Source organism: Rattus norvegicus, chromosome 16, assembly GCF_036323735.1.
Source record: "Rattus norvegicus strain BN/NHsdMcwi chromosome 16, GRCr8, whole genome shotgun sequence".
Lineage (NCBI taxonomy): Eukaryota > Metazoa > Chordata > Mammalia > Rodentia > Muridae > Rattus > Rattus norvegicus.
In genome coordinates, this window is record NC_086034.1 from 29,114,997 (window position 1) to 29,124,374 (window position 9,378).

Here is a 9,378-nt window from a genome sequence, read left to right on the forward strand (position 1 = left end):
AGTTATTTATGTCCTTCTGAAAGGCCTCTATCATCATCATGAGATGTGATATTTAAATCAGAATCTTGTTTTTCAGGTGTTGAGGTATCCAGGACTTGCCATGGTGGGAGAACTGGGTTCTGATGATGCCAAGTAGCCTTGGTTTCTTTTGCTTAGGTTCTTGCCCTTTCCTCTTGCCATCTGGTTATCTCTGATGTTAGTTGGTCTAGCTATCTCTGACTAGAGCTTGTCCCTTCTGTGGGCCTGTGAGCCTGTCATTTTAGGAGTGAGAAGACTCCTGGGTGACCAGCTCTCTCTGAGCAAGTTTTAGTTCTGGAGGGTTATGGGACAGCCTTAGTTCTGAGCACAGATGGAGACCTGAAGGGTCCTGTCCCAGGCTGCTCTGGGGCTCCTGTGCCCTGTGTGCTCCAGTTATTGGAGCAAAAGTTGGCTGTGGGCTTAGAAGTGAGAGCACTCCTGGGAGACCAGTTCTCTCGAGGCAGGTTTTGGGTCTGAAATACTGTGGGACAGCCTTAGCTGGGAGCAGATGGAGACCAGATGCAAGTTGTTAGATCTTAAACCACTATTTGTGGGGTCTTCTTGGTTTCCAAATAAATTAATATAAAAATTCAGAAGTTTAGTGTACAGCTTCTTTTCAAAATCTTTCATTCCTCTGGTTCAAAGAAAAAAACTGTACAAAGACTGGCTACACTGTTACCTTTTCTTTATTTTTTAAAATTAATTATTTTTTTAATTTACAACTCAAATGTTGTCTCCCTTCTGGTATACCATCATAGAGTTCTTCCCCATTCCCCTTTCCTTTACATCTGAGAGGGCAGGTATCTCCCAACCCTGGAGCATCAAGTCTCTACGGGATTAGGCACACCCACTCCAACTGAGGCCACACAAGGCAGTTCTCTACTACATATTGTGTTAGGGGCCTCAAACCAGACCATGTATGATGAGCCTTGTTTTTTAACTACTTCTTTCCCTTTACTCACTTGTTAATGCATTTTCTTTTGTTCTTTCAGGTCCATATGGTCCCTCATGTAATTCATATGCCATGCTTTTATTTTGCATAGTTGAGAGATCCTGCTTATATATTCTTGAACTCATATTTTTAGAGTTCTTTCCCACAGCCATAGGGGCTGTCTTAAAGGTCACAGCACTACCATTTTGCTTAAGAATATTAGACACATTTTTGCTTCCCAAACTCATACTGTTTTTAATTATCATGAAGTCATTAACCTTGGCAGGGAGGGCATTGCAAAATACACACAGAAAAAACACTTGGTGGAACATAAAAATTATGTACATTATTATGCAAACAAGCCTTATGCCTACAGCAATGGCCAACACTCATGGAAACACATGTCCCACTGGCTCTACTCCAGGAACAAGAACCTTGTCACACTATCTCATCCCCAACCATGCTGGACCTGGCATGAGAACTTGTCTCCCAGGAATGCTAAACACCTAAGATCACAAGTGAGACCACCACTACTACCCCAATACCTGGCCCAAGTGTGACCTGCCTGGAGCCCAAAGGAACCAGGAATTGCAGAGTAGCTGGGGACATAATCCTGCCAATTTCCATCTGTGCCCCAGAGCTGCCCCTGTGAGACAGCTATTCACACCCCAATTCTGTACGCAGAGAGCCTATGTTGCAGGACAGCTGACATACCTAAAAATCATAGGCCCATAGGCTCACAGGACAGACAAGCTACAGTCAGAGTCAGCAAGAACAGCTAAAACCAGAGATAATTAGATAGCAAAAGGCAAGCACAAGAACCTAAGCAACAGAAACCAAAGCTACTTGGCATCATCAGGGCCCAGTTGTCCCACTATGGCAAGTCCTGGATACCTCAACACACCTGAAAAACAAAATTCTGATTTAAAATCAAATTTCATGGTAATGATAGAGGACTTTAAGAATAACATAAACTTTCTTCAAGAAATATAAGATAACACAGGTAAACAAGTGGAGGCACTTAAAGCAGAAACATATAAGTTGCTTAAAGAGTTATAGGAAAACACCAGCAACCAGGTGAAGGAATTGAACAAAACCATCCAGAATCTAAAAATGGAAATAGAAACAATAAAGGAATCACAAAGGTAGACAAACCTGGAAATAGAAAACCTAGGAAAGAAATCAGGAGTCATAGATGCAAGCATCACCAACAAAATACAAGAGATAGAAGAGAGAATTTCTAATGCAGAAGATACCATAAAAATATTGACACAACAGTCAAAGAAAATGAAAAATACAAAAACATTCTAACCCAAAACATTTAGGAAATCCAGAACTCAATGAAGAGAATGAACCTATGGATAAAAGGCATAGAAGAGAGTGAAGATTCTCAACTCAAAAGGGCCAGGAAAAATCTTCAGCAAAATTAGAGAAGAAAACTTCCCTGACCTAAAGAAAGAGATGCCCATAAACATGGAAGAAGCCTACAGAACTCCAAGTATATTTGGCTAGAAAAGATATTCTTCCTGTCATATAATAATCAAAACATCAAATGTACAAAACAAAGAAAGAATAATAAAAGCAGTAAGGGAAAAAGGTCAAGTAACATATAAAGGAAGACTTATCAGACTTACATCAGACTTCTCAACAAAGACTATAAAAGCTAGAAAATCCTTGGCAGATGCCATACAGACCCTAAGAGAACACAAATGGCAGCCCAGGCTACTGTCAATTAACACAGATGGAAAAATTAAGATATTCCATGACAAAAAGAAATTTACACAATATCTTTCCACAAATCCAGCCCAACAAAGGATAATAGATAGAAAACTCCAATACAATGAGGGAAACTGCACCCTAGAAAAAGCAAGAAAGTAATCTTCTTGCAAAGAACACCAAAAGAAGATAGCCACAAAACATAATTCCACCTCTAACAACTAAAATAACAGGAAGCAACAATCTCTGGTTTGTAATATCTCTTAATATCAATAGACTCAATTCCCGAATACAAAGACATAGACTAACAGATGGGATACATAAAGAAAACCCAGCATTTTGCTACATACAGGGAACAAAGACAGATACTACCTCAGAGTAAAAGCCTGGGGAAATTTTTTCCAAGTAAATGGTCTTACGGTATGTTTTATGATTGTAGACTCCCCAACATCCTGGTATTTCCACTGCAACTTTAGGCTTCACCTCCCAACTTCGTTCACTATTCTTTCAGGTCCTTTCTGCAGTAACCCCAGTCTTACCAAACAAAACTTGGCCTCAAAAGCAGTCTGGAATCATGGCACCAAACTCTGTGATTCCTCTCACATTTGCATCGCCATGCCTATAAAACCAGTGCTATATGGGTAGCACTGCCAGATTCTGTTGTTAGCTGAAGATGTGGCCTGAATCTCAGAGTGCTGTGTGCTGACCCCAGAAAGACAGTGTCTTAGGTGATTGATTTTTGTCAAGGAACCATTTGAAAGTTCAGACTTTTTCCTGTCAAATGAATTTACATTTTCAGAAGTTGGAACCCCAATATATGATATTCTTTCTCTCGGGTAAGGTCACCTTTCCTGTTGTCCTAGTACAAGGCAAAGGTTTCTCTTTAATGGCATTTCTTTTTAATTATAGCTACTTTTACTGTACCTTATTGAACCACAACTTTAAATTTTCTCACATTTAATTCCTTGACACCTTCATATTTATCATCTTTCTGCTTATCTCACTCTGGGTCTGAATAACAGCAGTGAACAGTAGCCATTCCACAACCTGATGCTGTCCTATTTTGGAATTTTCTTCTCTAAATTAGTACATTACTTTTGAATCCAGACTCACTCAAGTTCTCTGGACCCTGGTAGCATGAAGTCAAATTATTTGCCACAAAATAATACAAATTATTTCTAGACTATTCCTTGAGAGAATCCTTGCTCTACTCTGAAATCTTAAGAGCTGGCCTCTACTGCTGACATTTCTTTCAGTTTGTCCGGTCTTCTAAATTCTCACCAGAATGGCCCATTAAGCTCTGTTTATAGTATTTTCTGGGTTGTCCAGTCCATATCTGCTAACTCTTCCATATTCCTTCTGCAAACTAGTTCTAAAAATGTAAATACCACATGGTCAGGCACACAACAGCAAGACTCTGACTTCTCCATGCAATTTCCTGTATTAGTTATCACTGTGGCTACACACCTGCTTAATCTCAGCTTAAAAGAGTGATGGTTTATTTGCTATTTCATGGTGATTAGATAAACAGTCCTTTGTGACAGAGAAAGCATAGAATCAGGAGCATTCAGTAAAGTCACAGAATGTCTCCAGTTAAGAAAAAGAGAAAAACAAAATGGTGCCCCACAGATCACTTTTGTTTTTACTCAGTCTGGGACTCCAGCCCATAGGACTTCACAATCCACATTGAGCCTATTTCCATCACAAGCAACCCAATACTGAACCATCTTCGCAGACATACCCAGAGTTTTTTTTTCTCCTTTAAGAACCAGGGTCTCCTACTACGGTTGGTAAGAAATAAAAATCAGGATTGGTTGGAGGGATCCCAGCAAGACTAAAGCTGTGACAGGTTTTGCAAGCAATCAGACTTTCTATACCTTTATCAACAGAAACAGAATACAATGGTGGTTGCCAGGAAGAGTACAATGGTAGTTGCAAGAATGCAATGACATTTGCAAGCTCTACAGGGAACACAAGTACTCTCTGTAGCACAGGAGTCTAGTGCACCTTTGCTGGTCCATTAGGTAAAGGCTGGGCCTGTGGTTTCCATGATCATCACGAACAGAATTCTTCACTGGTCATTACTAAGCTTAAAGCAAAGTCTCAGTGTGTAGTGAAAGCTGGAACTCGATAGCCCTATGCCACTGTCTCCTCAGGGTCTAGGATGACATGTCCATGCCACCGTGCAGCTGGGATTCCACGTGAGTGCCACAGTGCACAGATTCAACCTCAACTTTAGAACTCCCACTGAACTCTACGCAACTGTCCCTACGGAGAAGTGTTTCCAGTAGAATGAAGAAATGGCCTAAGGATAACCTACATGGAGTGCCTGTGAGTTAGAAATGGCAAAGTAAACACTTTTCACAAAATCTTTATAATGTTATCTATACATTTAAATTTTTCCTATTAATAGGCTATTTGGAATAACCAATACATAAAGAAAATATTATTTTCTCATAAGAAAAGAAAAACAAAGATTTCTTATACTTTGTAGCATTGTCAATTATGTATTTTGCCTTTTCCCTTTTTTTTTCTTATTTTCTGAGACATGGTTCAGGCCTGCCTTGAACTTGTATAGCTAAGAATGGCATCAAACTCACCAGGCATCTGAAGATAGTCCTGAACTCCTGGTCCTCATGCCTACCACTCTCCAGTGGTACACATGTGTACCGCCACACCCACCTGGGATGACTATCACATGATCCAGCTATAATCCCTATATAGTGGTCCTGCAGGGGGAGGGGCATGGGATAGGGGGTTTCTGTAGGGGAAACTGGGAAAGGGGATTGTTGGGGTTTAAGTCTCGGCCCATATCCAGACAAAGCATGCCAAGCCAACATGGTTCCACGTGGAGAGGTTTAAAGACAGAGAAAGAGTAGAAGAGGGAAGAAGTAAAGGCTGACCATGAGCACGCGGAGGGAAATGAGGGTGGGGAAACAAGGGACTAAGGGGAAGAACGGGGAAGAGAAGAGAACAAAGAGCAAGAGAGAATGAGGAGGGGGCAAGCAGCCCCTTTTATAGTGTCAGGCACAGCTGGCTGTTGCCAGGCAATTGTGGGGCAGAGCACAGCTGGCTGTTGCCAGGTAGCTGTGGGGGTGGAGCTTAGACAGAATACCAACAGGGATAACATTTGAAATGTAAATAAAATATCCAATAAAAAAAGAACATTTCTCAAGCCATTTGAGATATGTTATTCGAATACCACTATATATTTTTAAGTCAGTAATTTTGTTCAAAAACTTTTCAGTGGGGTAAATTATTATCACAGAAGTTAAAAGGTATTATGCTTGTAAAAGAACTATTAAGACAACATCTCAAAGCTGCATGGAGCTGAAAAATTATACAAGTTCTGACATCAACAGGAGAAAACTCAAACACCTCTCTTTCCTTCCTGAAAACAGGTAGGGAATGTGCACGGACGGCGCATGTCCAGTTGTGTGGCAAGACTCACACGGAGAGTTGACTGTCCTCCACAATGGTATCTGGCCTATGGATGAAAATTGGTTTGGTTTCTTCCGTCGTGTCTTAAATTTAATCGTTTTGGACAGCTCCCAAAGCCCCGGCATGACAGCAAACAGGATCTCAGCACTGGACAGCTGAGTAGATTAACATTCTGTGTCATTATGTCCTGTGGTTGAGTCTGTAAGAAATCCAGGCAATACCAAACCCATTCCCATGGGCCTGCTTCTTTCCAATCCAACAGACATCAGTATTTCAAATATCATTTCAAAGTCTTACAAGGGCTGGTTAATCTTTAATGACCATCACTGTTTCCTCAGTAACGACTAAACAAGTGAAGGTTTAGGAAGAATCAATTACGCTTTCTTAGCAAAAGTTCAGTTCAACTCAATACAAAAGCATTACCTGAGATAGTCCTATGAGTGAGGCAAAGACAAAACATAATCCAGGATTGTGTGTTATGTAAAACTAATTAGAAGATAAGACAAAATTAGAACTAATCAGGGCTGGATAAATGAAGACTAAGAGTAAAGACCATGAATACCCACCATAAGAGTGGGTTAAGTAATGAATTGCAAAGGAAAGAAATTATACTTGCCTGAAAAGAATCAGAAAACTTTCTGGAAATCATAGCATTTGTGATAGTACAAAGTTTCGATCACAGTTGGTGAGGCAGGCATCTCAGGAGACAGAAAATCAGATACAAAATAGAAAAGGAAAAAAATATATTGCCCACAGAGAAAATACCAAGCTTCACGATCAAATCCTTTTTAATACATGAAACTGTTAATGGAGGTTTTTAATCTTAAGACTTTCAGGTCCTTCTTTGAAGAGAATAAGAAGACAAAAATGGATGTGCGGAAAATTTCCAAGAAATAAAGCCATGGTTCATCTCTAAGCAATGAGTGGGGCTAGTTTGTGTAGCAAATGGCTAGAGTTGAGATCAAAATGCAGTCTCAATAGCTTAGGAAAGCTTGATAAAAGCCAAAATGTCAGTCAAGAAAGTGGTAACAATGGTTGAATAATTTCATTTTTATAATTTCAGGCAGGAAGGAGACAAAGGGTAGTTGGAAGAGGAGGTTCCATGGACTAACATATAAAAGACAGCCAGTGGCAGAGAAAGATTGACAGTCCCCAGTATAACAACTTCAATCAATCAAGGCAGCATCTCTGAAAAAGCCGGTGGGTTATGACAACCATGGGAGAGGTGATTATTAATTAACGACCCTTAAAAAGTCACTAGGGACCTTCTTTCTCCCTTCTTACTCTCTTAGAACCAGGCCACAGATAGGCACACCTGAACACTCCTTTTGGCCTTCCCCTTAGTAAACTTTTTCCCTATAACAACCCATGTCTGTCTGTACAGTTCATTGTAAAGAGAAAAATGAAGCTGGAAACATCAGCATCTTGAGCAACGTGGCATGACATCACTAGATCTAGTCAACAAAAAACAATGTTTGGCGGAGCTTAGCTGTGTTATGTTACACTGTGGCTATGTTATACTCAGTCAAGGGGACACCACAACACAGTCCTCTAATACTTCAATAAGGCTCAAGAGTCTTAAACGTCCAGGAGGCTGACCTCCAGTAACCCAGCATCGCTTTGCACTGGAATTCTGTCCACCTCCACCGTCCTGCCCTCCTTCTTTCTCTGGTTTCTTTTAGTACAAACATAAAATGGATTGTTCAAAACGTGAGCCAACCTACATTTCTCCTGGGCACATACTAAAGTAGCCTTAAGATGTGGGAGTTGTGCGTGAGCCAGCACCAAGGGTGTGAGGATGGGAGAGCTTGACCTGCAACTTTGCAGTGCATTAACCTTGGTGGGGGGAGTGCCCTCCCCAACCCTAGTTTCTTGCCACCTTGTGTGGACAGCACAGTAGAGCTGGCCCTGGATGTGGGTATCAGCACGGGAAAGCCAGCCCTACCTCCTGTCTACTGTATGGTTGCATGGCAAAAGGAAAGATGCCCTCCTCCCCTCCCTTGTCCTTCGATGCTCCAGCCAGTGGGGGTTCAAAGGAGACCTGGGAGGGGGTGAAAGAATGAGGGACAGGAGGCACAAAGAAGGAGAGCAAGTCTATATCCTGATCAAACTCTCAAACTTTAATTAAAAAAACAGCAGATTATAAAGACAAGCAGGCAGCAAGGTCACCCAGGACCCAGGACCAATTTCACTACCATCACCAGCCTCGCTATAGCCCTAAACCGTAAGGTGCAGGTATAGACTGATAAGAATAGACGGTGGAGTCGGAAGCTGTAAACGTGGTAAGAACGGACAACACAACGGGCTGGGTGTCCCAGAGGGTGTAAGTGGGCTTGACATTCCTGAAACATTCCTGAGACCCAGGGTGTGTAAGCGGGCTTGGCTCCAGGCACCTCAAGATCTATGGCAGGTGGGAGCACAGGCCCTGGAGTCATGAGAGTGGGAGAACTGTCTGTGTCCCTCACTGGCTACAACACAGGTCCTGTGCCCCCGCCTGACAGTGGGGATTGCTGGTGAGTCAGCTCTGTCAGCATGAGAGCAGGCGATCCAGGGGGCTGACCAGTTCACACACCTCTCAGGCCCAGATCCAGGGCTTTGAATTGGCACCCCCCAACATCTACCCCATTGGTGAACTGCTAGAGAATGTAACAGGGCCAGTCCTACAGATCTAAAACTATAGGATCTCCATGACACCAGGCAACAACAAGATATCTGAGAGGAGTCCCAGTAAGGTTCCATTATTGATAGAGTAGCAGAAACCAGGGGCCTCCTACCAGATCAACAAGTCATTGAAGTGAACATTTGAAGCAAAGTGTGGACAAAAAAGGTACACTGTGGGACACACCATGACATACTACAGCTTCACAGAGAGATGGGTTTTTTTTTCTCTGTTGAGGGAGAGGTTGCAAGGGTGGAGGACAGGTACAAGGGTAGGGGGAAATGAATGGAATTGGGGTGCTTGATGTGAAATTCACAAATAGAAAATAAAAGTTTCAAACAAAAAAAGAAAGCAAAAGTAAACAATGGGCCAGCGCTCTACAACAGCGACTGAAACTGAACTTTCTTAACCTAATGTTTGCTCTTTCTGTGTTTCTTTTTCTTTTGTTTCCTTTTTGGTTTCCCAGAAAAAGATACTTTACATTTCCTGGAGTCCTTCCAATTCTCCAAAGCTGCCTCCTTCTGCTGACATGAATGCCCTCCATCAGCAAGTAGCCTGAATCTAACAGAGATAAATCGTTGTCCTCTGGGGCTTGCAACTGAATCCCCTCAAT